The sequence below is a fragment of the Taeniopygia guttata genome, chromosome Z, assembly GCF_048771995.1.
Source record: "Taeniopygia guttata chromosome Z, bTaeGut7.mat, whole genome shotgun sequence".
Lineage (NCBI taxonomy): Eukaryota > Metazoa > Chordata > Aves > Passeriformes > Estrildidae > Taeniopygia > Taeniopygia guttata.
Genome location: NC_133063.1, coordinates 19463851 through 19491502, shown reverse-complemented (window position 1 = coordinate 19491502; position 27652 = coordinate 19463851). Strand labels below are relative to the sequence as shown.

General features: G+C 38.3%; 1 long non-coding RNA gene across 4 annotated transcripts in view; it reads left to right on the top strand.

Moving 5' to 3' along the window:
* Positions 1–16712, top strand: part of LOC140681768 (uncharacterized) — a 70929-nt gene extending 54217 nt beyond the window's left edge. For 2 of the 4 annotated variants that reach the window (XR_012052941.1, XR_012052939.1), the window contains one exon: positions 21–16712. This is a non-coding gene — a long non-coding RNA (uncharacterized lncRNA). The remainder of the gene's footprint in view (positions 1–20) is intronic. The other 2 variants (XR_012052940.1, XR_012052942.1) reach the window with 1 other exon arrangement.
* The last annotated feature ends 10940 nt before the right edge of the window (positions 16713–27652 follow it).

The following is a 27652-nucleotide window of genomic DNA, read 5'->3' as shown; positions in this document are numbered from 1 at the left end:
AATTATGCTGTGTTTCACAGGTGCATGATCCTGTTACATCATTGACACAATGGGGCTCTCTTTTGGCTCCTCAGGAGTTCAGGAGGTAGGCTGGAAGAAATTTGTAGCCCTCTGACTTGTGCCTGGAAACAGGAGGCGGTGGTCTGCCGGCCAGGTAGAGCAGCTGCTATTACAGAAGTTGGCAGCAGTCACCATGTTTGATTTCCATGCAAAATCAGCTGAAAATTACGTAGCTGAATTCAGATAGCCAAAAATGAGAGTGTTTGTGTTGCTCAGCATTTTCTTTTCATTCCAGTCCTTACTGCCTAGCTGCAAAATATCCGGTGGGTTAGAGAATGGTGCAAGAAGATTGGGTTTCACAAACAACAACAAAATAGCATGTTTTTAAATAGTGGGCTAGAACTAACTTGTTACAAATGGAAGTTGAAATGAATTTTCAAAAAGTTCCTCCAGTGATTCTGGCAGTCCTAAATGGACAAAGCTATTTCAAGAAAAAAATATTTTGTAATTTCTGAAATCTGGGGGGAAAAAAGATTTAGAAATTTGGAATAATTTTGTAACATTGTCAGTTCACTACAATAATTTTATTGTTTTTTTACTATCAACCATAATAGTTTTTTGTATTGACATAAAATAGAATCCTTTCCAAAAAATGCAGTATAGACATGCCATGCAATTTTTAATTCTGCATGCCTATGTTGGCCTTGAGAGTGAATAAACATGCCACTTCCATTATGTGACCACTATTTTTGACAGTGAAGTATCATCGAATGTTAATGCCTCTCATGTTCTCTTCATTATACACGCTCATTTTCATGACAAAGAGCGTAAAGGGAACAGAAAATGGTACAAAATTAATATGTTCTCCTGACAATCTGGAGACAGCATTGCATGATCTTACACAGAAGGCACAGCTGGGGACTTTGACAACTGCAAGTACACAGCTGCTTCTTCAGCTAAATTCAAAATATATTCCATGTTCATAAACTCATGGATACATGTGTATTATGGGTTTATGTTTGTGTCTGTATGGACACCCTGCAAAAGGTATCTGGGATAATGTTTTTTGTCTAAACTACATTTGATTTTTAAGCCTAAAATACATTGATTTCTCTTTTCAAGATTTTGGCTTGTAACATTTTCTAAACCTTAGTGAGCATGCCTGTGAAGTAGAATAAAAAAGTACATAGATAATTGTTATAGTTTAGGAATGGTATTCTCCAATTTAGTGTTCCTAATGAAGCCACTTTCAATTATGCCACACTCACTTACTCTCCCCTCCCCCCACAGTGGGATGGAGATGAGAATTGGAGGCACAAAAGATGTAGTTCACAGGCTGAGAAAATAATTACTGGAAACATTAATGAGATCAGAAAACAAATAGTAAAAGCAACAAAACTAATAAGAGTGCACAAGAAGCAAATTATTAATATGCAAGTTCTCATTCCCAACAATACCCGACCACTGTCTCTGCAATACTACCTGATCCAAAAGGGTTCCTTGTCCATGGAAAATGCCATGAGTTGGCATAAATAACATCTAGGTTCCTAGCGATGCCCTCCCCGACTACTGAAAAAATTAATCATGTCCTGACCAGAACCAGAAAATTAACCACCTCTATTTTCTATAACATCTATGTCATGGCCAGATCCTATACCTTTCAGTTATATACATAAATTTATATACATACATATACACACACACACACAAATGCATATATCTATATATATATACACATGAGCATATGCTCACACAAGCATTAGTATCATTTCCATAGTTAGTGTCTGTCCCTCCATGATATCTGTGGAGTTCATGTAGCTCATGACTGATTTCTATCTGTCCTAGATGACTCCCAGGGTTGGAAGGCTAGTGTGCTGCCAGCTAGTTCCAAGCTGCATCAAGGCCTCAAAATTGATGTATATCTGGCGCAGATACAATGAGTATCCATACTCATTGTCCATGAGAGTTATAACATACAGTGACAGGGTCATTCATCAAGCAATAATATACAATGAAACATTACAGGCTTCTTACTCAAGAGTCAAATCCCCTTGAGGTGCACGGGGCTTCCCTGTCCCTCTGCATTACCCACCAAGTGCACCCATACCCTTGTCTTTGTTGGAAGCAGGACTAATCCACTTTCTTCCTTAAGATATTCCTTGTATGCACCATGAGGACTTTATCCCCTTCTGTGGTGCATAGACATTTTGATTTGACAGGGCCAGTTCTATTGGTAGAGCCTCTAGTGTTAATTAACCAGGTGACCTTCACCAAATGTAGTTCCCAGTGTTTGAAGGTCCTCCCACCCATTGCTTTCAAAGTGGTTTTAACAGTCCATTTTACTGTTTAGTTTTCCTGGAGGCTGGTACATGACAGAGAGTATGATACTCACTCAATAAAGGGGCTTTACCTGCTAGGCCTGCTTGATCATAGTGTATGTTTCACAGTTCTGGATCACCTGGGAAATAGTGTCCATCATTAAATCCACCCCATAGTTAAGCCACAAGCCCATCTGTATTGTTACATTGTCAGGTCATCTCTTCCCTGACGGCCTGAGGCATCGTGAGCCCACCAACCAGAAATAATTCACCCTTATGCTGCCAGTCCAGATCCACCTGAGAGAGTTTAATTCTGGCAGCTCAACCCATCTGTCCATTCTTCGAATGCTCTTCAGCAGCCCAACTCCTGGATATGTGTACATCTACACAACATATTTTACAGCAACCTTCTTTACCTGGGCAACGTCTTGCCAAAATTCAGCAGCCCAGTTGGGCTGAGGAATGATGCCTTAATGGGGGGAATGATGCCTTAGGATTTAGCTTTTGTATTTTTCAGATCCTGTACTGCTTTAGTATGTAACTTCATGGCCTGTCATCTACTGTTCTCCCATTTTATTCAGACAAAACAATTCCTCTCTAAGCCTGGGACTCAAGGACACTTTACTGTCTCTGGTCCCAAAAAGTAAAAATAAAACTGAGTTGGGGGGAGCAAACTGGGGATAAATGACTTCATTACCCGAAGCTGTAATTGGAGGATTAGCTCCTGATATGAAATTAGACCAAATTTATAATTGTCTGAAAAACTTGTGGCCAGCGTCCATCTTGGGTTTAGTCTCTCAGAGGCTTGTGACTGCCCAAGATGTACATATTGAAGGCCTTTAATAAATACCTGGATTTAGTCTCTTAATCTTGTCTAGTCTTTGTTTTAGGTAGCCACTCCAAGGCATCAGGTTTACTTCTGTTCTGCCAATTGGTCTTTTTTCCATCAGTCTATCTGAAAGCTAGATGGCTTTTGGTTCTGCTGAAACCTGACTTGATCCACCCTTTCCCTCAATAGCTTCTGTGACTTGCCACATAAGGCACTATAAAGCAGCTTTTTCTTTTCTGTGTAGCCCTACAATATCGCAGGAACCATTAGTGAGAAGAGTGTAATATTTTTCATTTTCTGCTAGTTTCACCTTCAAGCTGGTTCATCATGACTTCCAAGATCTCTGGGCAATTGGGTGTTCCCGTAAGAGCTTGCTGTGTGATCAGCACAATCCAGTTACTCCAAACAGCATCAGTGCAATAATGTATGGAAGGGACTTTCCCTGCATCCAGCACTGGCAGTTAGGGTCCTAGGAAGAGCTGTGCTTCAGGCCAATCGCTTCTGAAACACTTAGAGTTTCTTCATAAACTCCCAGGATCTCTTTTTCAGCAGTCCTCAAATCTCTTGTATTCCTGACTGCAGAACCTTAGGGTTTGTCCTTGAGTCTCCATGCGTACTTTTTGCCAGAGACTCTAGGAAGGATCATTCTCCTCAGTGTAGACCATATTTTTTGTATCGTGCCCTGTCCTGACTGGCTCCAGGGCTACTGCATGAACAATCTCCTGTTTGATTCATTCAAATGTTTGCAGCTGTTCAGGACTCCACTTGAAATCATTCTTCTTCTGGGCCACACAACAGAGAGGATCTACAATCCAATTGGCATCTACAATAGTCATCCTCCAAAAACTCACAGTGAATTAGGGAAGTCTGTGTTTCCTTTTTGCTGGTTGGTGGGGACAAGGCTCAATTTTGTTGAACACATCAGTTGGAAACTGACAGTGTCCATCTTGCCATTTGACTCCTGAAAACTCAGTTTCTTTACTTACTTGACCTTACATTGTTTTATGGCACAACTGCCTGTTAGGAGATTTTGGATTATCTCCTTTCCTTTCTCAAAAACTCTGTCTGCTGTTCCCCCACATGATGACATCACTGATGTACTGTAAGTGTTCTGGAGCCTGATCATTTACCAGTGCAGTCTGGATCATTCCATTGCAAATACTGGGGCTGTGTTTCCACTCCTGGGGAAGTCAGTTCCAGGGTACTGCATGCCTCTCTGGGTGAAAGCACTCTGGCCTGCACTCTGCTGCTAAAGGCATGGAGAAGAGCAATTGACAATGTCAGTGGTGAGACCACCTTGCTGTGCTGGACTCTAGCTCATACTGAAGCTTCAGCATGTCTGGCACAGCGGTGCTCGGTGTTGGTGTGACTTCCTTCAGGTTATAATAGTCCCCTATCAGTCTCCCCTGTCCACTGGACTTACACACTGGCTATATGGGACTCTTAACAGTGAGCGAGTCTTGCTGACCACCCCTGACTCGCCACAAATCATCTCATGGATGAGAGTCACAGATTCCTGGTTGTGCAGTATTGTCGATGGTGCACTGTTGTAGCAGCAATCAATACCTTTTGTTCTCTGACCATCAGCAGTTCCACAGCACAAGGGTTCTCTGAGAGACCAGGCAAGGTCTTCAGCTCTTTTATTTCCTTTGTCTACACAGCAGCTCTCCCAAAAGCCCAACTATGGCCTTTCTGGGTACTTGAAAAAACCATGACATCACGCATGCCAAGGGAGCCTCTGCGCCAGTCACAATGCTGTGTGTTTGCCATTCACTCCCAGTCAGGGTCACTTCAATTTCCAGTATAGTCAGCTGTCCAGGTGCCCTTGTCATGCCAGAAGCAGAGATACATTCTGCCCCTATATATCACTGGATCCACACAGTCAGACAGATGTGATTGTCCCTTTTCTCCACCTGGCTGGAGGCTGGGCCTCTCTGGTCATGGTTGCTCAGTTCTTGCAAATATGAACTGGAGGTCCCTTCAACGGGACTGGAAGTAACATCAGCCTTTCTGTTCTGAGGACTTGCTCACTTGAAACTGGAGTAGCATTTGTCCTTTAATTTCTAGTGGTGTTTGTTCCTCCTCTCAACTCACATACCCATGCATGAGGTGGGTTTTCCTTCCCACTTCCTCACATCCTCTCTGTGGTCACACAGCAAAAGGCACAGGTTACCTTGTAGTTTGTACCCTCTCTCTTGAGCAGGAGTGTACTTGCTCCCAATAGCAGAGACTCTGGTCCCTGCTGGAGCGGCATGGCACATTTCCTCTCTAACTTGCTCAAGCCTTTCATGTCTCTGCTGTTTTGAACAGTCATTCCACAGACAAAATGCAGGTTTGTAAGTTGAAAAAAGATGATCATCATATTGCTGGAGTTGGGTAGTCACCTGAAGCACTGTTTCTCCATGGTGTTTACCTTCTTGGGTACGCTACTAGAGCATCCTTGAGAGAATACCATTCAGAATCACCCTCAGAAGTACTAAATATATGCTTCTCTCAAGGTAGTATTACCATCAAATTTATAGAAAATTGCATCCCCCAAGATAATGCTGTAAAATAAAATACATATTCTTCATTTTAAGGATGTTTAGGATTTCTTTTTAATAGACAGTCAAACACCTTCAAAGATTTTTGATATTGTCGGATTTTCCTAAAGAAGACGAATGATACTGAGTTCTAGAACATAAACTGCTTTTTATGATTGTGGTAGTTTTTCAGCTTTGATCAAGAGTACACTTTAAATGTGTATAAATTCAGCTAGGAATGTGATAAACAGTAAAAACACCAGTCTAGATTGTAGTTTATCTAGAGTACCTCCATAGTCTATAACAGAACTGAATGGACAAAAACTGAAGAGTGAAATCCAGTTTTAGCTTAAATGAAGTTATTCTGCAGTTGTAAATGACTGTGTTTTAACTTCTCTGTATTACCTAGCAATGCAACATTAGAGAAATGTGTAGATATCACATTCAAAATTTTAGAGGGAACAAGTGGTGGCATTCGGAAATAGTTGTTACTACTCTCCAAACACTGGGAATCTTTTCTTTACGGTAAAAAAGAACATGAGTCATATCATAGAGCATCTATGAGTATAGAGTACAGTACCAGAGGAAAAAAAGTTATACACAGAGTAAGATTAGGACTTGTCAAAAATGCTTCAGGGCAGAGTTAAAATGAAGAAATAAAAGAATTTCTATATTGGGTAATATCCAAGTGTCAGTAAAACATTTTGGCTATTGGGAAAAATCTTAATCACACTCTCCTTTTTTTCATTTCTTACACCAAAAACCTCTTAAAAAGATATTAAGGTGTTGATAAATTGCAGTGTGTTTGGGTATCCAAATTTATAAGTCTGTCTAGCAAAAGCTGAATTTTTTAAATAGTAATGAAGTCCAAGACACAAGATTTAAATTGCCTCAGAGCCAAATGAAGACAAAAATTATTCTTTTTGAGACCTGAAAGGACAAGCATTAGATCAAAGAGGGTTTTTGCATAGAATTGAAGGGAAAGGGGAGAGCTGGCTTATAGCTTGTGATCAGTAAACCAGGAATATGATAAGTCATAATGCCACATCAGACTTCAGACAGTGACACCTATAGAAACTGAAAACCAAAGTGAGGAAATGGCAAGCAAAAATAAAGAACCATGACACAATGTGACAGCTCTGAAAAGACGAGTTTTTCACCAGGACTTTACACAACAAGGAGAATGAAATATGAAGATGTATTATAGTAACACAAAGCATTCTGAAATATATAATCAGAAAATTTATAAATCAAAAAAAACATAGATAAGTTGTCTTAAGAGTCAAATAAAAAGATGTACTTTGATTTTACAAATCTTGCAAAATTGTTTTCTAAAAGCTTTTGGGTTTCTGGTTGGTCGGGTGAGACACAGGGATGTGTTTGTGGGTTCATTGCTTTGTTTTTAATACTCTGATCATGGGTTTGGTCTTCCAGGATGAATGTGTTACCACAGAAATGTACAATATGTGTTCTGTATCATTTCATGCACTATATGTATAGGTTGTGGCTGTTGCCTGAGTTTCCATGATTATTTAGTGAGGAAGTGTTGTGTTATTCCTGACACCATGGTACTTTATCTAGTTACTTTAAAGAAAGCTCGTATTTCAAAATGTCCCTTCTAAGATCATTACAAAAATAAAAAACAATTGCCAAGGATATCAGTTCTTTTTACCAGTTGTCCAGCTAATGTAAAAACACTAAAAATGTCCACAAGAAGCAATAATTTCAATGACAAATTTTAAAGCTGTTTATTTGATGTGTTAAGTAATATATTTTTGATCAAAGATAAACAGTTCTAAAGTTCCATTTGTTTTGTTGCAAAGGAAGAAGGAAATTGCTATTCCCTGGAGGATGTCATACCTTGTAAAGCAATCTGTCTTCAAACCCAGAATGAAAGAGAACCAAAAAAAAAAAAAGTCTCTAAATTATGTGATGAGTCCATTGACATGCTGCTAGCTGTTCACCACTGTTGAGGACCTCAGATGTTTCATATTGTAGGTCATATCAAGAATTTTCTGGGGTTCATTGAGATATTATGAAAAAAAAAAAATTGTCAGATGGCTGCAATTGTTTGAAAATTCAATACTGTCCAGTCCCTGCAGCATAATTTCAGTAAAAAAGTATTTCTTAAAAATCTTCATCTGGTCCTAAACACGTGCCCAAGTTCCATATTGCATAAACACTGGTAGATATTAACACGAATTTTACTGAACTTGCACTTCTAAGATAAATCTTGCTCCGTGGAAATCCTTGGAATTAGAATTGCTAGGAAATTTGAGCTGCTGAATTTAAATCTTAGGAAAAAGCCAGCAGCTGCATTTCAGTGGAGATGGCAAGATAATTATTTTGAATTTTCAGGGAAGTTTCTGTACGGTAGTTTGGACACATAGCACAGAACAGGGAGAGGAGAGGCAAAGGTGTCTTTCAATATCTTTGTTCCTTCTTTGCATTTGATTTCTTCTCTCTCAGGGCTGCTTAAAATAAAACCTGTAGTTCAAGATTTTTGTGCCCTGCAATTTGTAACACCTTTCCCTTGTCCTATTCTGGCTATTAGCCCCTCCAGCAGAAATAAATATTGAAAGAGGTGTTGTTAGAGTATTTTTACAGTTGTCTTTTACAAGAGTTGTGCTGAGAAATGGTGCCATGTCTCCTGGGAAAGAATTTTAGAGCACTGTTACAAATTTTTCTCTCCTTTTAAGGCATAACATTTAAATTACTTTTGTAATTCTAATTCTCAAATGACAAGTGTGGTCAATAAAAAAGTAATTGCACATAAGGACTACTGAAGAATAGAAGAAACTTGAGATTTTTGAAAGCACATGATAGACTTTAAGATCTCTACAGACAAAGTGAACATACTGACCAAAACAAATTAGAATCTTTCCCAAAACAAAATTAATCCTCATTAATTAAATACTGCTTGCTTCAACTGTACTGGGAAATGGGGATTTGAGGCTTAGACTGAGGTCATACATTACAGCAGTTAAGAAGAAATATTCTGTTTTCTTAATTTTGAAAAATATGTCATTTTGCCTTGGGAAGTATTACAATATTTTAGTAATCAGCTGCAATGCTCATTAGTTTGCCTATTTATCTGAAGCACTTGTATTTGTTGATGTACCAGCAGCAGAGATAAAAGAAATTTGAAAGTGAAATCATTACAAATTTGAGTCAGTGCCTTTTCAAATTGGAGGCTTGCTATATTGCCCTTAATGAGATGATAGCCCAAACTCCAAAAATGGATTTTTGTTTTCTAACCTCTTTTGAACTTCTTATTAGAAATTACTTTATGATCTGAATTTATGAAGAGACAGTATCTTCTGTTTACTGACCTCTTTCTCAAAAAAAGTGGGGGGGGTGCAAAGGGGAAGCTTGCTAACTAATTCACAAACCAACCTTCATTTCTCAAAGTAAAATATAAATCACTTGATAGAGAGTAAACTAAGGGAGATTTACACTGACACAAACAGTACCATAGTTTTATGGCCAAACAAATTTAAATTAATGTCTATCGGTTGGAGCTACATGCATCCTCAGAGTGTTACACTTTCAAATTAATTAAGAATTTGATTATTTAAAGATAGCAACTGGAAGGGAAAAGGTGGAGGCTTGCATATCTTATGAACTAATCCTGGGAGGAGTGCAGATGGAAGACTGCTTAAGGCAAAGCAGTTCATCTGCATATGGCAGATTTCAAGAACTGGGCCTGGATTACTCAGGGCCAAACATGGAAGGAAATGTAATACCATTTTTTTTATATTTACAGAGCTTCAAATTTTCTTTCAAATAAATTGTGCAAGTAATTCTAAAAAGGAGATTGCTATTAGTTTAATTATAAATTAATGGGGTTTTTTTTTAACTAGAAATCAATTGATTTCCTGTGTGCACATAATGAACAGAAATCCACAGCAGGCAAACACTAGCATTTTAGTAGAAGGAAAGCATCATTCTTAATTAGTCAATTTAAAACTGATATGTAGTGCTGTAGGAAAAGTACCAGATAACAAGAAATGAAAACATTTATATGTTGTTTTAAAAGTTTCCTTCCGGTAACCTTAATTATGCTTGCTTGTCTTTGATGATAGATAACAGGTACTGTCATGTTAAATGGTCAAGATTTTCATTATTTAAACAATAGCATTTTTCAGCAGTAATCTTGGATATGTTAAAAAAATAACCTTGTTTATAAAAGTCTTTCAGGTTTTGTGTTAAGTGTCACATGATCTTTCTGGACCAAAGGCTAGGATAAAATAAGGAGAATTTCAATAAAATAACTATGCAACTTGTTCCAAACATATATTTCCATGTACAGTAATATTTCAGAATGCTTTATCACATTTTATACATTTTTATCACCATGTTATTTATTTTTTATAGAATATACTTAATCCTTGCAGATTGGTGTTTTTTCCTGGACAGAAACCTGTAGAAGAGTCTATGGAAGGCCAAAGAGTGCAATGTTGTAGAAAATTGTCCATCCATGGCTGTTCAGATGAAAATATGCATAGAAATTATTTTTTAAGAAAAAAGAAAAAAAAAAAAAAAAAAAAAGCAAGAAACCAACCAGAAAAAAACCAGACCAAAACCAGATTAATCCAAAACAATTTCTGGTTTTGGAAATGAGAAATATATGGAAGGTCTGTATTGGCACATGACTTTGTAAAAAACTGTGAGACTGTACAGCTGGGCTTCATCATAGTGGAGTTGATCAAAGAGTTAAGCATTTGATCTCAGCTGATGATCTCAGATCTTTAGTCAAAAATATAGAGAAATTAGCCCTCAAAGACAGTACCTCCCCTACATGTCCAGAGTTTTATATTTGTCTTCATGAAACTGAAATTAATACCTCAGATTAAACACAGGTAAAATCAGTCCTATTGCAGGTCAGAGTATTTTTCTTGAATTATATGTGACATTTCCATTTGAACTTTGGTAATACTTGCATTTACTTCTATATTTAGAGATTATGGCACACTTTCACAGAACAGATTTCACTTTTGTTAATAGATTAAGTAAGCTTTAGTATCAAATTTGGCAGAGTGTGATAAAAGCTTTATTTTGACATGAATGTCCACTTTAACTGATTCCAATCTCTACACAAAAAATCCTTGCCGCCTCTCTATATTTGAAAAAATCCCAATGGCCTACCATGTCTTCTCATAGTTTTGGAAGAGAGAACTTCCTGCTAAAAGGAAGGTAATTTCTTCAGGTACAGTTTGTATTGTTTCTTTTCTGTGAAATCTTCCTCCTTTTTTTTCAGCAAATCAGAACTGAAGCTTCAAAACCTAATGAAGTATCTCTTCTGGTAATTTTTAATAAATACTCTCTTCTTGAACAACATCTATCATATAATATATATTGTTTTTTCTAATATAAAAATTATTTGCTCTTCTTTTCCATCTAGTTGAAGTATTGGCTTAATTAAATACATATGCATATTGTTTCTCTTGGCAATTCCTGGTATGTTTCAGGACACATCTTTGGCCAGTGACGTTTATGTATTTAAGTGTTTATATCCAGTTGTAACACAAGTGTTTGCTGTTCATTACTTTGCTTTTATTAAGCTTACTTCTTGTGAAGGAATCCAGAATTGCAGATGTTTTTTAGTCACTGCATTTGATATTCTCGTTGCTCTCTTTAACATGTTTTTTTCTCCAAAGTATAGTACCTGCAAGGAAGATCACATGAGAAGACAGACTTTTTTTCCTTTTTTAAATCTGCCCCTAAACAGTAATCAAATACAAAATAATTAATAATTTCTTCTTATTTGCATGTTTGTGTTAAAATATTTTAAAAACAGGCAAATTTACTACCACAAGGTTAGTGTTTCTTTTTCCTAACATCTTTGTCAAGAAATGTAGCCAGATATGAATAGTAGTCTTTTCCAACCAATAGCTGATGTTGGTAATAATGACAGAGCTGACAACCAGCTGTGCTATTGCTCTCAGTCCTGCAGTGAGAAAGGGGAAATGAGTCTGCAAATGATTACTAACGTCAAGTATTTCTTGCAGTCAAGGTTTTATTAAAAAAAAAAATAATAAAATACCTTTATACTTCTAAAATTTTAACTACATTTGGAGAAAAAAAAAAGGGTCTGTATGAAGACATTAAAAGAGAACCACTGTGAACTGCACAAATCAAGGGTATTGCCCAGTTGGGCTGCCGGCCTACATTGTAGACTCGTCTTTAGAAAAAACTCTTCTCCCAATTAAAGAATAAAGGGTGAGGACCCTGCAGGCCTTTTCAGTAAGTTTGGTGTGACTTTTAACCCCTCATTTTACCCTCTTCATATGGCTGTCCTTTATACCATACTCTCTGATATGTCAGTGAAACCCAGTAGTGTTGCTGTGGGTCAGAATTGGTTGGCACTTTTGTTACAGACTTTACTTCCTGGGGATTTGTAAGTCACCTGTAGGAATTTTTCCCCCATTTGCCTTCCAGCAATATGCAATCCTAAAAATTACAGCATTGAGAAATCTAGGAAAAGACAAAGAATATGACATTGAAGAAAGCATGACCAGCAAGAGCATTCAGTACACCCCCAGATCCTGGTTCTGTTAGCAATGGGTTTTGCTTGTATTTTTTGCCTATTACATCTTCCAGGTAATTAAATATGGCACAACTGCTACATTCCTGCTAAGCCATCATAAGACTGTGGATTTTCCATATTCCTTCTGATGTATAAGCCAAAGTCAAGGAGGTTCATATCATCTAATCAAGCGGTCAATCAAACTAAAGCTACTTGTTTTTCTATCACTTTTTTTATCAAGCAGTCAAACTTTCTGTCTGTGCTGGTTTCAGTTGGAGCAATTTTCTTCACACAGGCTGGCTGATATGGGCTATTTTTTGAATTTGTGCTGAACACAGTTATTTTTGTTATTGCTGCAGAGGGTTACACAAGGCCAAGGCTTTGCTGTTTCTGGTGTTTCTGTTGTTTGCACACTTGTGAGGAGGCTGGGTGCGTATGGGAGGAGACAAGCTGTGACAGACAACCCAAACTGACCGAGCAGTATTCAGACCATATGACATCATGCATAGTTTATTAAGTAGAGGAAAGAAGGAGGAAATGGTAACATTTGATGGTGTGTCTCTTCAGAAAGTAACCATAATGCACTATGAGGCCCTGTCGTCCTGGAGATGGCTGAAAACCTGCCCTCCCATCCGTAGCAGTGCATTAATTCCTTATTTTGCTTTGTGTGTGCAGCTTTTGCTTTCCCTATTAAACCTTGAATCCCAAGTTTTCTGACTTTTACTCTTCCAACTCTCTCCCTAATATTGGTGGTGAAGGAGTAAGAGAACTTTCATGGGGTTTGGCTGACAGCTGAGGTTAAACCACAACTGTAAAATCCAAACCCTTGAAATGCAGGGATGATTTTACATAGAACAAAAGCAAAAGATGAGAGGCGCGATTCTCTTTGGGACTAAAATCTTACTTATTTTAAGAGCCACCTCGGATCTAGGTGATGCCTCAGGGGGTAACAGAGGCCAAGGCATCTGGTGGCATCCAGGAGAGGAAAGAGAGACCAAAGGTGTTGTCCAGGGGGGTTTTGAACTCAGGGAAAAGCAGGGCGGGGCCACATCCTTTGGGATACAGGTGAGGAGGGGTGAGGAGCTAGGGAGAAACCACCACACCTGAGGCTAAGGGTTGGGGGGAGATCATGTGATACCAAACACCCAGTGCAAAAAAACAACTAAATAAACTATTTAGTGCAATACAACACACAACAGTACTTTTTGGTGCCTCACTGGGTACATAAAGGGTTCAGGATAACAATAGATTTTACTGGAATGTGCTAGATTGAATTTACAGCTGTTACTGCTGTTTAGTTAGTAATGAGCAGTCCTTGCCATGGGGCCCACTCTCCTGACTGTATATTACAGTGTAGTGCTCATTAGTGACTGCTTTTTATTTTCACTGCTCACTGTAGTGATGTACAGCTGATCACCTCACTGTATTGTGCCTGAGAACATTCTGGTAACAGTCACAGTGATGGTCCTGGACTGGAAGATGGCTGAGACACCGCTGCTGTTTCTGTACTTCTGTACTGGACAGGCTGAAGCTTCTGCCTGAATTTGAGCTGAAAGAGTCTGTGATGTGTGATGAGACCACGATGAAGCAGAGATCCATTTGCAGCCCATGGAGGACTCCCATGTCAAAGCAAGTGAATGCCAGAAGGAGGTGAATGTGACATGTGAGATGCCTCTCCTAGAGCAGGTTTGCTGGCAGGACTTGTGACCTCATGGGGAACCCACACTGGAGCAATTTGTGAAGAGCTACAGCCCATGGGAAGGGTCCATGTAGGAGACGTTTAAGCAGGACTGCTTCCCATGGGTGGACCCCACCCCGGAGTAGGGGAAGCCAAGCTTCACTTGCAGCCCATGGTGAAGATCATGATGAAGCAGACTGTACCCCTGCAGTCGACAGAAGACTAAGACATGTACTGTATTAATGGTGGACTATAGCAGGAACCCCTTGTTGCAGACAGGCTGGGGACAAGGGGAGGAGTTCATTACCATGTTAAACTGGATGACCTGGCTCAAAAGGACCAAGGCTGGAAATTGTAATGAATATACCTTTTCATTGTTTATACAGCACCTAAGGCAGGTGGAAGTTTGTGGAATTTTCTCAGACCTTTGAATAAAAATAGTTTGTTTGAAGTATAGTTTTTATTAATTAGTAATTGTTTCTGGTAAGCTATTCCTGCAGTGATACGGGGAAAATATAGGTTTTTTCCTGATTGTTCATTACACAATGAAAATGTTATGCCATTAGAAAAATAGATCACATTTTACATCTCTCTACTTAATCTGCTAGATATTGTTGAGTAGGAGACTTTGTGTAATACTCTTCCCCAGAAAATCCAGTTTTCTTTGTTGTGGTTATGGAGGAATACTAGAAAAGTATGCAATTTAATAACAGAACAAAGAGCTGAATATGGTGCTAAAGTCATTTGTGTAATATCTCTGACTGGAAGGAAAGAAACAAGATATGCACAAGGTCCAGCTAAAATGTAGCTCCCATTCACAACACAGAGATGGAGCTGTACACAAAAGTTGGAGAGGGGGGACTTACGAAGTTCTCTTGATTCATATGGATTGGAGCACTTGAAAACTTTTTTTCTAGAGTTGAGAACATATATAAAAGTACTGGGGAGTAGAGGATAATAGAATAGAGATACAGAAAGATTCTTGGAAGAGAAACAGAAATCTAATTCTGCTACTTAGCTTAAAAACCTAGTAAAAATAAGATTGGGACAACAATGAAAACTGAAAAATTATAAGAGCAGTCCATTAACATTATTTATAGAATGTACTTTGGTAATTTCTCTGAGCCACATCTTAAACCCAAAAGGGCATTGCAGCGAAAAGCTAAATGCGGTAAAAGAATAATTGAAACATTATTTTAAGGGCTGTTTATATAAATTTTGTTTTTATTGGAAACAGGAAATGAAAAACATAAATAGTGAAAAATCTTATCTCTTATAATATTTAAAACCAGAAATTTGTATTGAGTATTTTAAGACAAAAATACATCCTTATTTGTAACATTGAGTTTTTTCAAGATGTATGGACTGAATAGAATTTAGAACAGAAAAACTGGAAAGGGCAGGCTTACACTAATCTCTTTGGATCTGTAAATGCAGAAAATTTTTTTAAAAATTGTGTACACCAAGCACAGTTTGGTAAGCAAAACTAAGGTATAAAAATATAGTGCTTACATACCGGTTTTGTAGGATTTTTTGTTTTCAGACATGCTTAATATTTGAAAATAATTTCTGTGGCAAGTAACAAATTAACAGTTTAGCTAGATTAAAAAAAAAAAAAAAACAAACAAAAAACAAAAACAAACTTCAAAACCCCCCAGCTTCAAGTTACTGTGCTACAAAGTGAATTGTTCTACAGCTGCAAAATCAAGTGCCTTAGCTGAGTTAATGATTTTTATTTCTTTTGCGTGTGTCAGCATTAATGGAAGCATGCTTTTATAAAGCCTTGCATGTGAACATGGTGCTGAGCAGAATTTATTCGGTTCTGTTGAATGCTTTTTGCATTTTTTTTAATAACGCACAAAGGAAGACTTCAAATCAGGCTGAACTTCAAGTAAAAAGTTAATGCTATTCTCTTACGGGTTCAACCACCCACTTTGCTTAAGGTCACTAGTTGAGGCTAATGCTGCACAGAGAGGCTGCAGCAAACTTGGCATCTACTTGATTAGGATCCCTGCTGATCTAACACACATACCAACTCACTTGCCAAGTCAAATAACACATTTAGTGAATTGGAAATAAGATTTAAGTGAGCCAACACAATGCGGCTTGCCCTCTCATCTTTTTACCAAATCCTTTTCTTTGTATGCTACACTGTGAAAACTGCTCTTGTTCGAGGACCTGATCTTCATTTTTTTCCTTTCCTTTTCTTCATTTTTTGTAGATTATTTGGAAACAGGTCAATTGAATTTTGGGGCTTCTAACTTCTCCTACCAAAGAAAGACATGACTTGTGGCATACTGATTGCATCATTTAATTGAAAGGCTGTTATTATTAAAAAGAAAATATTGTAGTATACGCTTATCTTAGAGTGCAAAAAAATCTAGGATTAAATGCAATCCCTTTTAAAATAATGTGTTAACTCTTTTGTCTTCAAATCTCTTATATCAAGAGTACTTTACATTAATTGCTGGTGAGTAGTAATTGATGGGGTTGATCATAGTACATATATTCATCTCTTGTGGCTGTATCACAGTAGTTAATTCTTAAATACAGTAAGATACAATAGAGTGACATTTCTATAATGCCTTTCATAAGGCATCATGTAGTCCTTGACTTTAAACTATTCTGTATTTCAATGAAAAAAAAAAAATCAGGACTGAAGTTAAAGCCTTCAAAGTTTGTTCAGTTTTTTTATTAATTTTAGATGGACAGAATACAGTATAGTATACTTTGAGATTTAGCACAGATTTGTCTCATACTTTAATGCCATTTATGCTGTAATAAACTGCATCTGTCTTATATCTCTATTTATAGTGTTCAGAGTTATGATGTGTATTGATTTTTAAATTATCTTCTTATCTCTTGTGGTTATCCATATCTATGAGCATCTCTTCCTTGTTTTAACTCCTGAAATAAGAATTTGCTTCCTTAGGTACTCTTGTTCTTTTCTTTCTTTTCTTCCCATTTTTTTAATAAACAAATTAAGGGGTACAATAATACAGAGTAGAAAATTGAAAAAGACCCTGACATTTATAACATCTCACCAAAGACAGGAAATTTTAAGTACTACATTAAAAACGAAAAATTTATCTGTGTGACCTACAGCTGGAAGATAAAATTACTCTTTTTCTTTCAGAGTAATGGCCAGTGCACTTGACTTCTAATGAATTCACTTAGTACATTTTAATCTCCAGTAAGGGATTTCGAGATATCAGCAAAACATCTTGGAATATTTTTTTGTGACCATCCATGTCCTTTCAGTCTAGCTTTTAAAGCCAAGCATTTGCTGATGTTGTAGCAGACCTTTGGTAGGAGCTCAGGCAAATGGGATAACATAGAGTACATTTGTCTTGCTAACTCATTCAAGGAAAGCAGTGAGGAGGAAATCTCTTCTGCTATCAGATCCTCCTGTGATTCTGCAAATGATTAATAGAACCAATGCCTTCCCTTGCCATTGCCCTCCCAAAGGAGAAAATTCTGTTACTGTCAAAAGATCCATGTACAGTTGGGGCAGGAACTAGGTCTGTATTTCTCAGGGAATCATTAACAGCCTTCAGGTCAAGTGGAAAAAAGTGATACAGAAAAGAGATAATTTTTGTTGTTTTTCTGAGTCATTCACAAGTCAAAGCAATATTTATCATTCTAAGAACTGATTTTCAATCTCATAGTAGCTTGCCTAACCTAAACCATCAAAGTGGAAAATCATGTGGTTCAGGCCTCATGCTAAATACTTTCAAAGTTTCAGTTAAAGTATTTAGCATTTTCTAAAACCAAGCATGAAAAAATATAGCAGTTTGTCAGTAGTTCAAACATTTAATTAGGAAGTACAGTCTTCCTTCTTTGAGGAAATAACTTGAAGCACGCTTAAGAACAATCCTGAAATCAGAGAGACATATCCTGTTTCTATTAAGAAAATCGTCCAGCAGCAGATCGAGACATTTTGCATCTGAAAAGATGAGGCAGCACATGCTCAGGTAACAGTTGGTAGAAGTATAGCTAAATGCTTGGAAAACTGCATCTGAACAGTGGAGCCTACAAAGGAAAACCATGATTTTCTTATTTACTTCTTCCACAATCATCTCAGAGACCCAGTTTCACAGCAGAGTGGAATCTTCAGTTAAGTTTATTAAAGAAGCCCGACTGCTGAGTCACTGCGTGAAGAAAGGACCCCATGCTTTCCGAATTATTTCTTGGAGAGGAGTGAAGGTGCTGTTGGATCCAAAGTTAGCCCCAGACTTTGTCAATGGCGTGAGGAGCCAATTTATTTCTGTCTCAACACTGGCTGTTAGAGGCATGTGGGGGAGGGTTGCACATGTGCCATTTGCAGGAGGCAACTAGAAGATGGGAGAAAACCTTGTCTCTAGGGTCGCTTTGCCGCAACCATTTCATATTTCACATGGGACAGGCAGGCAGCAGACCACCAGGGACACTGCACCCTCCAGAGGGGTTCTCCAATAGATATGGAGAAAGGTCTCCACCAATGACTCCTGTCCAAGGACCACAGTGGAACACTAGACTGGGCGAGTGGTCTCCTGTCAACAGGCAGCAGACCTTGGGAGGAGACAGGAAACATAAATATAACTGAGTCACACACTCTGGGGCTCTTTTGGCCTATGCTTTTTGGGTATTGTTTTTTTGATTTTTGGCCACCTTCTTGTCCTTGCTCTAGCGTGCTTCTGCTCTCACTTGTCCTCCTTTTGGCTGGACACTGGTTGACTCCAAGCCTCCCATTGCCCGTCCTGCCTCCCTGTGCTCCTGACAGATGCCCTGCCTGCTTCATTCCTCTAACACTGCTTCGCTGGTCCAGCCCAGCACCATGATCCCCAGCACAATCTTGTCCAGTGTTCTGGACTTCCCGCCCAAGTGCCCAAGCCCTCGCTCCAGTCCTGTCCATCTGCCTTTGGCCGTGCAAGCTGTGCCTGTGGAGCCGTGCCTCTCCAAGAGCTGTGCGGGCTCCCCAGCAGGCAGCGTGCCCACACTCCTCATGCTTGCACGTCGACAGCGCTCCCTGACTTCTGGTGGTAATGCCTGCTCCCCTCTCTCTTCCCCCTACTCCCGCTTCTTTGCTGTTTTTTCTAATCTTCTTTAGTCGGGCAGCTCCCTCTTTGTTACAAAAAATATCGTTCTCAAATAAAATACTGTCTTGTTTGACTTAATTTCATCCTAGACCATCTGTTTTAAAAGAACTCCTCACAGCTCCCCATAGTGGAGTGTGACAAATGGTTTATGTGTAAAGGATTATAGAGGTTTAATTGAGCTTTTAGACAACTTTCTCCCACATGATGAAGGACGGCAACCCAGATATATTTCTATAAATTATTTATTATGGTAATGGCTAGACAAATAGATTCAATCAGAATTATTTACCACACAGTATAGGAGCTATAACTACTACAACAGTACAATGCACTATATAAGCAATATTGAAGCAAGTATTTTAAAGCAATTGTATTAAAGCCAGTAAAATCAATTATTAAATAGAGATTTAAGTTACTCACCTCTACCAACAACTATGGACCAGTGTCTTTTGCTCAGCCTCCAGAAGTAACCTTGAACATCATCCCCACCCAAGGGAGGAATCTCCAAATGTACTCCAAGCAGTCGTATGTTAGAAGACTCTTCCATTAAAAAATAGAGCTAGGCCATTATAGTTTAAAATCATTCACTGGCAATCATATGCCTCCAGGCCAGTTGTGTCAGCTCAGCAACTTTAGGCAAGTTATTAGTAGTGCCACCCATTTTTTCCTTTATCACAGTGCTTTATCTGGTCTACCACATCTTCCCTTCAGTCTCAAATTTTTTAATTTCCAGATTGATGTGTGGTTTCAGCATTATTTAACACCAAAGCAGAATGGCACCTGTCTCCATTCACTACTCGTAGTTTTGTTAATAGGTTATTGTTAAGAGTTGATTTATGTCATTCTAGGCAGTGCATCCTGCTGCACCTGCAAATCTATGGGACCTGATGGGTACATCCAAGAATCCTCAGAGCTAGTTGATGTTACTGCAAAACCTCCCTCTATATTTGAGGTCTTGGGAATCTGAAGATGTCCCAGCTGACAGGAAGCTGGCTAACTTTGTCCCAATTTTCAGGAATGGCAAGCAGGAGGACCTTGGAAACTACAGGCCTGTCAGTCTCACTTCAGTGCCTGGAAAAGTTATGGAGAAGATTATTCAGGGAGGTACGGAAAAACACCTGAAGGACAATGCAGTCATCACACACAGTCAACAGAGCTTCATGAGAGGAAGGTCCTGTTTATGACGACATAACCCACCTAGCAGATTTAGGAAAGCCAGTAAATATAATTTTTCTGAACTTCAACAAAACTTTTGATATTGTGTCTCCCTTTATCCTTCTGGACAAAATGTCTGACATCTCAAAAATCATGTTAAGTAATGGGTGAGCAACTGGCTCACGGGACACAAAGCATTATAGTGAATGAGGTGGCATCAAACAGGTGACCTGTCAGCAGTAGGGCTCCACAGGGCTCCATTCTCAGCCCAGTTCTCTTCAACATTGGCATTAACAATTTGAACAAAGGACTTGAAGGAATACTCAGTTAGTTTCCTGATGACCATAATCTTGGAGGTGCTGTTGGCTCCCTTGAAGGCAGGGAGGCCCTGCAGAAAGACCTCAGCAAATTAATCACCAACCATATGAATGTTGAAGTTCATTCAACAAGGGGAAGTGCCAGATTCTGCACTTGGGATAGGGCAGCCCTGGATGGATTGGCAGACTGGGGAATGAGATGTTGGAAAGCAGCACCATGGAAAAGGACTTGGGAGTCCTGGTCAGTGGCAAGTTGAACATGAGCCAGCAGTGCCCTGGCAGCCAGGAGGGCCAAGTGTGTCCTGGGGGGCATCAGGCCCAACATTGCCAAGCAGGTAAGGATGGGGATTGCCCCCCTTTGATCTGCACTGGGGCAGCCACACCTTGAATATTGTGTGTGGTTTTGGGCACCACAATATAACAGACATTATGCTATTACAGAGAGTCTACAGGAGGGAAACAAAGATGGTGACAGCTCTGGAGGGGAAGCCAGCTGAGGTCACTTGGTCTGTTCATCCCAGAGAAGAGGAGACTGAGGGGAGAGTTTATTGTGGTCTTCGACATGATCATGAGAGGACACAGAAGGCAGATACTAATCTCTGCTGATCTGTGAGATCAGTGACAAGACTCAGTTTTGACAGGTGACAGGACTCAAAGAAATTGTCTGAAGCTCAGTCAGGGGAGGTTTAGGTTTGATATCAGGTAAAAGGTTTTTATACAGAGGGTGGCTGAGCATTGGGATATGATTGCCATGGAAGTGGGGAGTCACAGCACCAGCCCTGTCTGAATTCAAGAAGTGTTTAGACAGGCCCAGGCTGTAATTCTTGGGGTGTCCTATGCAGGACAAGGAGTCCGACTCAATGATCATTATAGACCCAACTCTGCTTATTCCATAGTTTGTAGGAATCCCCTTTGGTCCCCTTTGAGAACAGGGGGGAATCCTACATGGACGCAGGTAAAAGATGAAAGGTGGTCTTTTCCTTGGGACTCTTCTCAAATCTTGTTTATTACAGGAGTCACCTCGGATCCAGGTGATGCCTCAGGGGGTAACAGGCTGAGGCGTCTGGTGGCATCTGGAAAAGAGAGAGAGAGAAAGAGAGAGAGCAAAGGTGTCATCCAGGGGGTTTTGAGCCCAGGGAAAAAGGGGTGGGGCAGAACTGGGAAGCCACATCCAATGGGACACAGGTGAGGAAATGGGGACGGGGGAACAGGTCAGGCAGGGAGAGACCACCACACCTGAGGCTTAGGGTTGGAGGAGAAAGGTGTGTGGAATAGACCAATGTGACATAGTGCAATACAAAAACTACTCAGTACAAATTCCCATTCACCCAGTGCAGAACAACAACTAAATAAGATATTTAGTGCATCACAACAATAGTTCTATGAAATTGTAATGTATGCCAGCTGGTTTGTAGTCCAGCTTTTGCTTTGTTTCTGAGGTGCAATGCAGATCCCTAGATTGTGAACACAAAATTGAAATTTCCATTTCTTCTATGACATTGGAGCATTTACAACTATAAGCCACCTTGGATGCAGTGGTTTAAGTGACTTGCTCAGCATCACATGAAAAGTATTTTGTAGCATCAGACTCAACTCTGGGGCGTGGCATACATCTTCCTTCTTCCCTGTCCATTTTCTAACCTGAACACAAACTACCACAGAGGCCCTAAGTGAAGCACATTTATTTGTGAAGTGAGACTCTTCTCATACATGGTAACATCATTTCTTCTTCCTCCTTCTGAACCTGAGTAAGACCCAGCAGTGTGCCCAGGTGGCCAAGAAGGCTAATAGTATCCTGGCCTGTATCAGGAATAGTGTGGCCAGCAGGACCATGGAACTCAATCTTCCCCTCTTCTCGGCACTGGTGTGAGTGCATCGTGAGTGCTGTGCCCATTTCTGGGCCTCTCAGTTTAGGAAAGACGTTGAGGTGCTGGAGCGTGTCCTGGGAAGAGCAGCAGAGCTGGTGAAGGGTCTGAAGCACAAGTCCTGTGAGGAGCAGCTGAGGGATTTTAGGTTCTTTAGCCTGGAGAAAAGGAGGCTTAGGGAAGACCTGGTCACTTCCTACAACTGCCTGAAAGGAGGGTGTAGCAGATGGGGGTCAGTCTCTTCTCTTGGGCAACCACTGACATGACAAGAGGACACAGTCTTAAGATGCAGCAGAGGACTTTAAGGCTGGACATTAGGAAGAATTTCTTCTCAGAAAGTGAGGTAGTAGAGTCCCTGGTGTCTCCCTGGCATCACCATCCCTGGACGTGCTTAAGAAAAGACTGGGTGTTTGACTTAGTGCCATGGTCTAGTTGACAGGATGATGCTACGTCATAGGTTGGACTTGATGATGGTCAAGATCTTTTCCAGCCCAAATGACTGTGATACTGTGAAATTTCCACAAGGAAGTAAAATCTGTATTCACTATTAAATAACTATAGTAAACATGAATCGCATTTCCCCTTGTTTAAGAATTTATGACATATTCTTAACTTTTTGGTATTTAAGCTTATAAAGTTTACCAGCTTTTTAAAAAATTTCTTATGTTTTGTAGAATGTATTTATGTATTTAAAAATTCTTCCTCATTCAGACAGATACAAGGCTTCATATTATCTTTATGTAAATAAATTAAAGGAAAGAAAATATTGCAGTTCACCAATTACATTTTCCTTGACACTGTCTTGGCACACTTTCAACTCCTAAGTTAATCCTTCAATGATTTTGAGAATCTGCGTGTGTATATATATATATATATATATATACATGTTTACATCTTTTTTCTTTTGATAAATGTTAATCCATTTTTGTGCTCCTCTGCGTGGATATATTAGTCCATTATTTTTACTTAATTGCATTGTTATGAAGCCCAGAGGCATTAACATCTTACTCTTCATGGAAAAAGCACAGCTGAAGGGTTTGCAAGGTACATGGGTGTGTCTGGCTAAAATGTTAAAGTTTTGCGTGAATTTGTATGTTGTTTGTTAAGTAATGCCATGCCACAGCACATCTAGCTCTACCACAAGGTGTTACGGCAGTGAGGCATTTTCACCTTGCTGTTCTCTGCCAGCAGAGGAACATAAAAGCAGCATATTAATGCTTCTCCAGTTGGTGTAATTTCTCCACCTTGATGAATTCCTCTTGTCTTGCAACTCTATGGAATGCCTCTACCAATTTAGATTCTAATAACAGATAAGTTTTAATATGGATGATCCTAAAAGGACAGCATGTGAGCTGGGGGCAGCTGGTGTCCAAGAAGCTGTTGATGAGACCCAGATGCAAAATAAGACATCAGTACTGGGAGATCATGACTTTGTATTTTTCAAGTTTGGATCATTTAATTCCATTGGCCAAAATACCCAGAGTACTTTTCATCCAACTGCTGGTACTTCTTTTTTTCACTATGCATCTCCTTGCTGTGCATACAGCTGCCATAGATACTGACTTTAATGTTTTACAGTGGACTTCTGGTGTGGTGGTAAATACAGTTGCAGACTACTCCATACACAGTACTGATGGTACAGACAATAATGTGAGTTATGTTTAAACCAAAACCAGTTACACAAGAGATCAGAAAATTGGTTTTCCCACTAAATTACATGTTTGTGTGATTTTTCCTTTTATTATAGGCAGATTATTTTAAATTTATTTTATAATTTCCTCTTAATTTCTTGTTAAAATATGAAATTGCACAAAATTTTATACATGAATAAAACACTCTGATGTAATTATTTTTTTGCCTCTGACTGAAAGGTATTTTAAGTCCCTAGCTTGCACTCTTAGTAATTTTGATGTAGCTTTATAAATACCACTGTCAGCTGCCTAAATGAGTACTCTTATGAAGAACCAAGAAGAAAACCAATACCAATTTGTATGTGACTTGTGTGAAAAGACTTCTTTAGCTCAAAAATGTGCAACTTAAATCTCAATTAATCCTGGATGGTTTATTAATTAAATTAGACCTATTTCTCATATAAGAGATGCAGGCTGCATATCCACAGTAGATCTGTAGGTATTTAGATTGAAGTAGAAAATAATTGTTTCTAAAAAAATTTAATCCTCAAATTACTTTTTCAAGCTATCATTTTTCTCCATGAGGTATTTGTTGCAATATTTTAACAGTCAAATATTTCCAAAATAAAGGAAGTGTACTTTGATAGGAAATAGATATCCTATGGTGAAGCCTAAAAAAACTGTATGAGTAGTTCCAATGTGTGGTTCCACTGCACCAAAATCAAAGAACAGAGTAATGCATCATGTAGTCTCAATGAATGCCTACCATCTTGTCCCTGAGAAATATGTATATCCATATGTAAGTCCATGTAGACTGCAGTATTACTGAAAAAAAAAAAAAAAAAGCCAAGGCTCTTAGATATTTATTATGCTTTTGAAACAATAATCATGAGATATTTGAAAAGATACCATATTTTAATTGTGTCATCTATTTGGGTCTTTAAGGGTTTTCTGCGTTACTCTACATGACAAAAAATAACAATAGCTCATCTAGTAGAAGCAGCACAGGGCTGGAATTGATAATTAGTTCTGACAATTTGCTATAATGCAGTTATTTTTCCACTGCTGAAAAAGTCAATTCTGCATCAATAGAACACACTTTCCATCTCTCAAACAACATGTATTCAACTTCTTGCAGTAACCTACTGAATACAGATAATATTCTTTAAGCTACTGTTAACTTTGAAGGCTTATCTTGATCAGTACTGCGATTTAGGTCTGTATTGATACATTTTGACCTAAAAAATGCCATTGTTAAAATAAAAAGCCTGGTAATTTGATCATATATTCTTAATAGCTGACCAAACACTTCACACAGTACAATTTGTGGTAGAAAGGATGAAATTTTCTGGATTGACAACTAAAGCTGCAGTGTTTATTCCCAGTGAGGCTGTGAACTGAGGTCTGTTTTTCTGTTCTGGCTTCCACTGTAGCCATAGCACATTGTGGTTGGAAAGAAGAAAACAAGATAGGTATTGTGTGTCTCCACAGAAAAAGTAGGTAGAAGTACAATTTCCAGATTTGTTTCCCATATTTTCCATACTGTGACAGATTGTATGTTAAGTAACTTAAAATAAATTTTAAAAATCTTGTGTGAAAATGTTGAGCTTAAGTTCAAACTTCACTATACAAATTTCATTTACACTCAGGAAAAAAATTCTCACTTGAAATAATAGGTATGTTTCAATACATTTAAATGCAACACATTTTACTACTCCACTCCTCTGTAACAGTTTTTTTTTTTTCCTGTTCAAGATACTTCTTTTACACTAAACTAACAATAGAGAAAATGCATAGGTATAAAAGTTCTGCTTTTCAAGAGTTTCCCACCATATATCTATAATAACACTAAAAAAACAAACAGAAAACCCAACTACAAAACATGAAAACAACCACCTACACTCAAATAACAAGAGATATAGGAGCTCCATTGCAATCTAATTCCTTAGCGTCTTATCTTCTGAAGTCAGCATTCTTTTCTGATATACAGGGAATATAATAAAATTGTAAAGGAAAATTTGGGATTCTAAACATAAAAAAAAAGTGGGACATAAAATACAGGATTATAATTTACTGTATTTACTGCTGTCACAGTGAATTGTGCATTTGCCTTTGATTTTCATACAGGAGACTGAAAATTCTGTAAAACTGGCAGTAAACAAAATCACAAGAAATATTTTTAGAAGGCTCATAGTTCTGAACTTTTGTGAACAGTAGTTTTAAGCTCTTCCAACATTAATTTTTTGTAACAGTTTATTTACAAAAGAAATACTGTCTGAAGTTGCCAAAAGAACATAATTAATCCAGTAGATATGTAACTTTATTTAAGAGGAACAGAAGCTCACTAGTACTCCCTAAATAATTTGTTTTGGAAATCCATTTGATTGTTTTACATTCAAATTATTTGAATGTAAATCATTTGAGCACATTTGATTTGTGCTCTCTCACTATGTCTTCCTAAGACATACAGGCAACAATATTGAACTCATTTCAGTTTTTACAACACTCTGAAATTGTTCCTGCCTTTTCTTATCATCTGAGTTGATGGACTAATTAGAAACAGTAAAGGTTATATTTAGGTGTTCCAATAAAAAAATGCTGCTAATTGCCCCAAGACTAAGAAAAATTCAATTACAAATCTTTTCAGTTTGATTAATTCCTTTCTTCCTAACAAAGGACTATGTTGATGGGTTTCAGGTAATGAAACTGGGTGGCTTAGGGGGGCGTTAAAACATCCTTATAGCTTTAACTAATGTGATTAAGTTTTATAAAGTTTGTTTTTCTTCTTAAAATCTTACAGAGGTCAAGTACTTATGTGATTCTCTTGGAGCAGTGGTTGAGAAGTTGGATGAATTGACAGTAGTAATCGCTTGAAATATGTTCATTAGTTCTAAAAATATTTGAAAAAGTTATTTTCCACTTCACACAACTTTAGTTAATAAATGGGGGGGGGGGGGAGGCGGGGAACACAATGATTTAATGTCCTTAATTAGCAATTTTTACTACAGGACCTTTTCTGACTTAACACCCTGTTACTTGTTCACAGTTCTGTGGTTTATCTACTGAGTAGATAGTCAGGGTTGACAAATATTTTGAAGTTGACTCGTTGAGTTCAAACCTTTGCCCTGTCAGTAATATCAGCTGAACTAGATAATATATCATCATCAACTAGAACAAGAGAGGGGAATTATAATTTTTTTTGAGATTTCCTTTACTTTCCTGTTAGGAAAGTGTGACAGTTAACAGTTTTTCATTGCTTATTTTAACAGTTTAATGAACCTGCATACTCTACAAAATCCAAATAATAATTAATATTAGAAATACAGTAATTTAGGGCTTTAAAATATTGCTAAAATATGTTTATTATTGACTATACGGTGCTTGACACATCAGGAAAAGTGCCAAGTAGTTAATCAGTGTACAAATAAATTACATTGTATCATGAAATATATTTTGGAGTATGAGTGGTAATAATCATACACTTGAAGACACCCATGCCAGTAGTGGACAGATCTTTAACTGCATTTTTAAAGATGTACTGACCATTATTGTCACGGTTTTGGCCTCAGTGATCCCAGGATGGTGTCAGCCAGGAGCAGTGGCTAAATAGAAGGACAGGCACAATTGGGTTACCCGAAACAGAAGAGCTCTAATAAGGAGAATATAACAGAGGGAAGCCAAGAACAGCATGGGGCTAACAACAAAAGGCCAGGAACAAGGGCGGTACAAC